Below are 8,731 nucleotides of genomic sequence, written 5' to 3' on the forward strand. Positions count from 1 at the left end.
GATTTTGTAAACTCTATAAGTGCCATGTTTTGCAATACAGAACATTTATCCCACTACTGCTCACTACTATCTTGCTTCCAGCATGATTTCTCATCATAAACCAACTAGCCTTTCTGGTGACGGTACAGGTATCATGGATCATTTCGATTCATGGGAGTTTCATCATTCTTGCTATCACCCAATAGAATAATTGAAAATAGCTGTAATAACTCTAAAAGTATTTTTTGTTTATTAAAGTCACAAGTTAATTCAAACAGAAGTAGTGAAACTCGTTCAGTCGTGTCCCACTCTTTGAGACCGCATGGACTATATACAATCCATGGAATCCTCCAAGCCAGAATACTGGACTGGGTAGCCGTTCCCTTCTCCAGGGGATCTTCCCAACCCAGGGATCGAATCCAGGTCTTCCACATTGCAGGCGGAAAAAGGAAAACACCAAACATCCAGGGTTTTTACTTCATGGCTAAGATCAAGTCCGTTAGAAAAAAGGCTCAAAGTCACTATTTACTAATCCTGTTTATCTGACACTGACCGTCAACCATCAGAAAATATATCCTGGTTCAGAAAAGTAGAAACTATCACGGAGTCAAAAGGCACAAAATGCAAGGCTGGTTTTGAGTGCGAATGTAATTAACCTGATTCCTGAGGTACCTGAGAACTTTAACTCAGAGGCCCCGGCCTCCCCTTTACTACATTTACAATCCCGCACACCAATAAGCTAGGCAGCTGCCCAGTTCCAGTCTCCAGGGGCATATCTGCGGAGAATGGTGATACCCACTCAGTTTTCTTCCGAAAGACTCAAAAGTGGTTTGAGGAGTCTGAGCAAGGCTGTCAGCGCCGATCGCTCCCAGCAGGCCGGGCAAACAAGCTGCCCGGAGGCAGAGGAGCGAGATCAAGGGCCCTAGGACGCTCGAACGAGACACCGTAGGCCCCAGTCCGCGGCGGAGAAAGCAAGCCTCCCTCCCGCAGCTCCTCTTCGTTCCGGGCAAGCCGCGGCGGACCCCCGGCCCGCACGTCTGGGATGGGGAAGGGTCGCGGAAACTCGCGCTGCTGCTCCGTCAGTCTTTTAGTTTCCCAGGCTCCAAAACAACGGAGTCGTCCCTCCCTGAGACTTCTGTCTGCGTCCAAAACGCCTTCCGCCCCCGACCTCTGACCCCTGACCCTCTATCACCCAAGCGCCTACCTAGACTGTTTCTCCAAGCCCCTAGAGCCTCTGCACCAAGGCCCAGGGCCCTCTGATGCCTCTGCAGGTCCCGGGCACGCATTCGCTATCCACCGAACATCGGCCTGAGGTGGGCACGCGCGCTTTATGCTGGTTTGTGTTGGGGTTCCCGGGGGGCCCAGAAACCACAGCGCCTAAATGCTGGGCGCGCGCTGGAGCGTGGGGTCAAGGTGAACGCGCACGTCGGGACGCCCCGCCCCCTTTCTCCGACCCTAGCTTCATGAGTCTCTTCTGCGCAAGTCCACACGGTTAGAGACTCTCGAAGGATACCGTTGGAGTCTCGCGATAGCTACACTGAGCCATTAGAGAATACGTGATAGGCTGAACGTGAAAGGAGGAGGTGGCGCTCTAAGCGGATTTAGAAGTGGGCGGGGCTGCTGGCTGAAGGTTACGGGTCACTCTTGAAACAGATGTTAAGAGCTGTGGGTTTAGTAAAAAGACGAGAATTCTGCAGGTACACCTTGTAAATTGTTTTTAGAAAGCAGCCACTAATTAGTTACGGTTGAAGTTTATCTCACTCAGAAGTTATTTTAAAAGACTCTCCAGGGAGATGTGAGTAAATATTTTAAGATGAGGAAAAAACTACAGTATTGTGACGAAGCTGGGCTTCCAATATCTTAAGCTTTTTTTTTTTTTTTTTTTCCTTTTCTTCACTGAGCGGTAGCCTTTTCTCTTGGAGGTAGTCTTATGCCTAGGTAACTCCGAAATCGCTGAGCGGCTTCAGAACCAAGAGCCTGGAAAATAACAGCTTAGAGAGTAAAGAATCTGAGTACAATGCGGGAGACCGCAGTTCGATCCCTGGGTCGGGAAGATCCCCAGGAGAAGGAAATGGCAACCCACTCCAGTATTCTTGCCTGGAGAATCCCATGGACGGAGGAGCCTGGTGGGCTACAGTCCATGGAGTCCCAAAGAGTCGGACTCTGTTAAGCGACTAACACTTTCAGACCTGGGGCCCTCGATCACTGAGTACCTAATGAGGGCTTAGAATTATGCTGCGGAAGGGCGTCTTGGCCTGTGTGATCACAGAAGCACAAAAATAAGTTCTTGCCTGTAGGAGGATCCGTTAGCTGTGGAGACAGTCCAGAGTGGTCGATATTCTTAGTACCGAACTTCATGACAAACCTCTAAGAGAAGCTATTTCCGTAAACAAAACCACTTAGAATTCAGTGGAAATCAGTGACCTTGTCCAGAGTTTCCCGAGGCCAGCTAAAAAAGTAGCTCTAGTGCTGGAAGAGTAGGCAAGCAGAATCCCACTTCATTGGAGAACTGATCTTTTTATTAAGTGCAGGATAAAATGCAGCCTTTCTTTTGGAACTGTGATTTGAAACTCCATACTTAAATATATATGGTGCTGTGACAGGTGATCTTTGATAGTTTTATGTCACATTTCACCAGTGGAGCAGAAAATCAAGCTCAATTTTACCAAGTCCTGCTGGTGCCAGGTAGAGATATTTTAAAATAAACCCAGCCTCATTTTATTTTTGTTCAATGTTATTGAGTAATTAATCTCTACAGACATTATTGTTAACCTGTACAAAAATAGTAAACTAGGAATCCAGTTATATATCTAGAGATGTAATTTCACCCTCTGATGTAATACAGAGAGAGAATTCTATATTCTATATACAGTAGCATATGCTTACAATTAAGATTTTAACAGTTTTTACAATAATATATATGTTCAGTCCTGTATTTTCAAAGTATAGCCTTTGAATAGTTCTCTATAGAGTAATGTGTTTTTCAATACAGAATCACCAGAGCTAATTTCAGAAAACGTGACTCATTTTTGCATCTAGCATTCTGGAAGCTCCCAGCTGTGAAGCAGCTGTTCACACCTAAGTTCAGTTGAGTTCAATTGCTCAGTCATGTCTGGTTCATTGTGACCACATGGACTGTAGCATGCCAGGCTTCCCTGTCCATCATCACCAACTCCTGGAGCTTACTCTAACTTAATTCCATCAAGTCAGTGATGCCACCCAACCATCTCATCCTGTCTCATCCCCTTCTCCTCCTGCCTTCAATCTTTCCCAGCATCAGGATCTTTTCCAGTGAGTCAGTTCTTGACATCAGTTCAGTTCAGTTCAGTCACTCAGTCATGGCCAACTCTGCCACCCATGGACTGCAGCACGCTAGGCCTTCCTGTCCATCACCAACTCCAGTAATTTACCCAAACTCATGTCCATTGAGTCAGTGATGCCATCCAAGCATTTCATCATCTGCTGTCCCCTTCTCCTGCCTTCAATCTTTCCCAGCATCAGGGTCTTTTCAAAATGAGTCAGTTCTTCACATCAGGTGGCCAAAGTATTGGAGTTTCACCTTCAACAACAGTCCTTCCAATGAACACTCAGGACTCATCTCTTTTAGGATGGACTGGTTGGATCTCCTTGCAGTCCAAGGGACTCTCAAAAGTCTTCTCCAACACCACAGTTAAAAAGCATCAATTCTTCTGTGCTCAGCTTTCTTTATAGTCCAATTCTCATGTCCATACATGACTACTGGAAAGACCATAGTCTTGGCTAGATGGACCTTTGTTGGAAAAGTAATGTGTCTGCTTTGTAATATGCTGTCTAGGTTGATCATAGCTTTTCTTCCAAGGAGCAAGTGTCTTTTAATTTCATGGCTGCAGTCACCATCTGCAGTGATTTTGGAGCCCCCAAAAAAAGTCTTCCACTGTTTCCCCATCTGTTTGCCATGACGTGATGGGACCAGATGCCATGATCTTAGTTTTCTGAATGTTGAGCTTTAAGCCAACTTTTTCACTCTCCTGTTTCACTTTCATCAAGAGGCTCTTTAGTTCTTCTTCACTTTCTGCCATAAGGGTGGTGTTATCTGCATATCTGAGGTTATTGATATTTCTCCCTGCAGTGTTGATTCCAGCTTGTGCTTCATCCAGCCCAGCATTTTGCATGATGTACTCTGCATATAAGTTAAATAAGCAGAGTGACAATATACAGCCTTGATGTACTCCTTTCCCAATTTGGAACCAGTCTGTTTTTCCATGTCCAGTTCTAACTGTTGCTTCTTAACCTGCATACAGATTTCTCAGGAGGCAGGTCAGGTTGTCTGGTATGCCCATCTCTTTCAGAATTTTCCAGTTTCGTGTGATCCACACAGTCAAAGGCTTTGGCGTAGACAATAAAGCAGAAGTAGATAATATTTTGGAACTTTCTTGCTTTTACAATGATCCAGTGGATGTTGGCATTTTGATCTCTGGTTCCTCTGCCTTTTCTAAATCCAGCTTGAACATCTGGAAATTCATGGTTCACATACTGTTGAATCCTGGCTTGGAGAATTTTGAGCATTACTTTGCTAGCATGTGAGATGAGTGCAATTGTGTGGTTCACTCCTGCCAGAGTTCAATTCATCCACCCATTTAGATGCTAAAGATGTAGTAGCATTCTCAAGTGGAAATCAACTGACTGGACATCAGCCAATCAGCGTATCACTCAGTGTTCATAGAGTTCAACTGCCTCTTCTTGAAACTGTCATTCAGTTAGTTCAGTCACTCAGTCGTGTCTGACTCTTTGCGACCCCATGAATCGCAGCACGCCAGGCCTCCCTGTCCATCACCAACTCCTGGAGTTTACTCAAACTCATGTCCATCGAGTCGGTGATGCTATCCAGCCATCTTATCCTCTGTTGTCCCCTTCTCCTCCTGCCCTCAACCCCTCCCAGCATCAGGGTCTTTTCCAATGAGTCAACTCTTCGCATGAGGTGGCCAGACTATTTGAGTTTCAGCTTCAGCATCAGTCCTTCCAATGAACACCCAGGACTGATCTCCTTTAAACGTGGTCAAAGTCAGACTACTTGCTTCCTTGTGTGGTCTCACTAGGCCAAATTTATAGTTCCAATTCCTTTTGGGGATTAGATTTATTTAAATCTTGCCAATAACTCTGGTCTTCTATTTTAAAAAGATTGTTACAAGTTTTTCTCAAGGAGGACTGATTGAGAGGGAGTAAATGAGTAAAGCAAATTTAAATCCCTTGCAGGCATAAACAGCATAACTGATGCTTTATGAGTAGAACCTTATTTTTGCAAATCCCATTCATGTACATTTTTCCATTTGATTCTTATAATGATAATATGAAATATTTACAATTTTCATTTTACAGAAGAGGAACCTGAGACTCAGAAAAGTGACTTGCCATAGGTTAGCTCTAAGAGAACAAGAGGATCTAGCACTCCTCTTGACTCCTTTGTCTAGGCTATTTCCTCTTTATTACTAAGGCATGTCGTCTATCAAATAAAAAGAAATAATTTTTCACCAAACTTTATAGATTCTTATGGAAAAAAAACAAAGAAGACAGGAGGTGTGATGACAGTGTATCCACAGTAAGGATCATTCAGACCCAGCTCTCCTTTATAGAAAGATCATTAATAAAATTCCTTAAGAAGATTATTCCATATTCTACTTAGATTTGCCTACTCTGTGGAAGTGAAGCCAATGGTCATTCAGCATTATTGAGGCTAGGCAAAGAGGACTTTTTCTTTCCGTGTTCTTGCCTACCTATCTGCCTTAGGACGGTTTTTCCTCTTTCTGACAAAGTGAAAATATCTGGGTCAAAATCACTATTTCAGAATGAGTTACAATGTCCAAAACCATTTTTAAAATGTGTCTGGTATCAACAGACAGTGGAAAGAAGAAACATTGTTTTGGGAAACTGGTGCTGGTAGAGGTGATCAGCTATGTTGAAGTGAGTGTGTGCCAGGTTAAACAAATAAGAAACAGTATCAGATTGGGCATGCTTTGCTGTAGCATGGCTGATACATTAGGAGACAGGAAGTATGTGACTTGAACACAGATCTTCCTATTTAGAACTTCAAAGATTTTGTTTGGCTAACCATGGATAGGTTTAACTGTTAACTTTCAATTTATTTTTTTCCTTGCTAAATTGCAGGTCAAATTTATTTCAAAGGCCAAGGTTTGTTCTGTCTCCACTGCTGCAAGCTCAACCTGTAATCTGAAAACTCTTCCTCTCATAATTTATAAAGTAAAATGTGTAATCTATACCCAAAATGCTGCACAGGACATGGATTTATGACATAAGGAGAACGGAATTCACCATTTCTTTGTAAGTACTTATTTTGGATGTTAATAAAGCAATGCTTGTAAATTAGGTAAACTCAGTTCAGTTCAGTCACTCAGTCGTGTCCGAGTCTTTGCAACCCCATGAACCACAGCACACCAGGCCTCCCTGTCCATCACCAGTTCCTAGAGTCCACCCAAACCCGTGTCCATTGTGTTGGTGATGCCATCCAACCATCTCATCCTCTGTCGTCCCCTTCTCCTCCTGCCCTCAATCTTTTGCAGCATCAGGGTCTTTTCAGATGAGTCAGCTCTTCGCATCAGGTGGCCAAAGTATTGGAGTTTCAACTTCAAAATCAGTCCTACCAATGAACATCCAGGACTGATCTCCTTTAGGATGGACTGGTTGGATCTCCTTGCAGTCCAAGAGACTCTCAAGAGTCTTCTCCAACACCACACTTCAAAAGCATCAATTCTTTGGTGCTCAGCTTTCTTTATGGTCTGACTCTCACATCCTTGCATGACCACTGGAAAAACCATAGCCTTGACTAGATGAACCTTTGTTGACAAAGTAATGTCTCTGCTTTTTAATACGCTATCTAGGTTGGTCATAACTTTCCTTCCAAGGAGTAAGTGTCTTTTAATTTCATGGCTGCATTCACCATCTGCAGTGATTTTGGAGCCCAGAAAAATAAATTCAGCTACTGTTTCCACTGTTTCCCCATCTATTTGCCATGAAGTGATGGGACCGGATGCCATGATCTTAGTTTTCTGAATGCTGAGCTTTAAGCCAACTTTTTCACACTCCTCTTTCACTTTCATCAAGGAGAAAGCTAAAGTTGGGTCTGATGGATAAGGGAAGATGTGAGATTATATACAGTTTTTATCAATGAAGATAACATAGCCTGTATCCTTGATACCTTTCTCAGTCACTCCTCACCTCCATTCCCTGTTGTTACTTTTTCCAATGGCATATATTTTTTCCCAACTGGTTCTGTCAATATGGCCTCTAAGCATTAAGGAATAGGGACATTGTAGATAAATCTCTTGATGCTTAGACTTAAGTAATATTTACTATGCAATTTTGAGAAATACAGAACTGAAATATTTTTCAATATTTCAAGGGCCACTATCATGTGTCATTTTAAAATATACATATGATGTAGCACTTTCAGAAAGAGTCTACAGTCTCATGGAAACTTAGTCATAGTAGTGTTAGCATAAAATGATGCTTGTCAAGGGAGAAAGCACCTTTCTAAAGCTTTTATCCACTAGAAGGTCAGCACTATGCTCAGATGTGATCACTGGTGTATTGTTTAGGTGAATCTTGGTGACAACAGTAAAATTAGGTATGAGTTTCCACTTTCTTTAAATTGTATTAAATTCCACTTTTGCTTTTGGTGTTGTTGTTGTTTAGTCACTAAGTCATGTCTGACCGTTTGTGACTCCATGGACTGCTATGACTTCTTTTCCAGCATGCCAGGCTTCTTTGTCCTTCACTATCACCTGTAATTTCCTCAGACTCACCTCCATTGAGTCAGTGATGCTATCCAACCATCTAATCCTCTGTTGTCCTCTTCTCCTCCTGCCTTTAATCTTTCCAAGCTTCAGTGTCTTCTCCAGTGGGTCAACTTTTCACATCAGGTGGCCAAAGGATTGGAGCTTCAGCATCAGTCCTTCCAATGAATATTCAGGTTGATTTCCTTTAGGATTGACTGATTTTGATTTTCTTGCAGTCCAAGGAACCCTCAAGAGTCTTCTTCAGCACTGTAATTCAAAAGCATCAATTCTTTGGCACTCAGCCTTCTTTATGGTCCAACTCTCACATCTGTACAAGGCTACTGGAAAAACCATAGCTTTGAATCTATGAACCTTTGTCAGCAAAGTTTCTGCCTTTTAATATGCTGTCTAGGTTTGTCATAGCTTTTTCAAGGAGCAAATGTCTTTTAATTTCATGGCTGTAGTCACCATCTGCAGTGATTTTGGAACCCAAGAAAATAAAATCTTTCACTGTCTACACTTTTTCCCCCTTCTATTTTCCATGAAGTGGTAGGACCAGATGCCATGACCTTAGTTGTTTGAATATTGAGTTTTAAGCCAGCTTTTTTACTTTCCTCTTTCACATTCATCAAGAGTCTCTTTAGTTCCTCTTCACTTTCTGCGATTAGGGTGGTATCATCTGAGGTTGTTGATATTTCTCTCAGCAATCTTGATTCTAGCTTGTGATCCATCCAGCCCAGTATTTTGCATTTATATTTTGCATATAAATAAGCAGGGTGACAATGTACTCTGGGACCTCTGCCTTTTCTTAACCCAGCTTGTACATCTGAAGGTTCTCAGTTCAGGTACTGCTGAAGCCTAGCTTGAAGGATTTGGAGCATTACTTTGCTGGCATGTGAAATGAGTGCACTTGTACAGTAGTTTGAACATTCTTTGGCCCTTCGGGCCCTTGAGAAGTGAAAGTCAGTCAGTCATGTCTGACT

General features: G+C 42.8%; 1 protein-coding gene across 2 annotated transcripts in view; it reads right to left on the reverse strand.

Annotated features, from left to right (window-relative positions):
* Nucleotides 1-1,416, reverse strand: part of SHPRH (SNF2 histone linker PHD RING helicase) — an 83,740-nt gene extending 82,324 nt beyond the window's left edge. Inside the window, exon 1 of one of the 2 annotated variants that reach the window (XM_043457006.1) lies at nt 1,184-1,416. The gene's annotated coding sequence lies outside the window, so the exon portion shown is untranslated. Of the gene's footprint in view, nt 1-778; nt 1,146-1,183 lie in introns of those variants that run through there. The other variant, XM_043457007.1, reaches the window with a different exon arrangement.
* Between the last annotated feature and the right edge of the window lie 7,315 nt (nt 1,417-8,731).

The sequence above is a fragment of the Cervus canadensis genome, chromosome 33 (genome assembly GCF_019320065.1).
Source record: "Cervus canadensis isolate Bull #8, Minnesota chromosome 33, ASM1932006v1, whole genome shotgun sequence".
Classification (NCBI taxonomy): domain Eukaryota; kingdom Metazoa; phylum Chordata; class Mammalia; order Artiodactyla; family Cervidae; genus Cervus; species Cervus canadensis.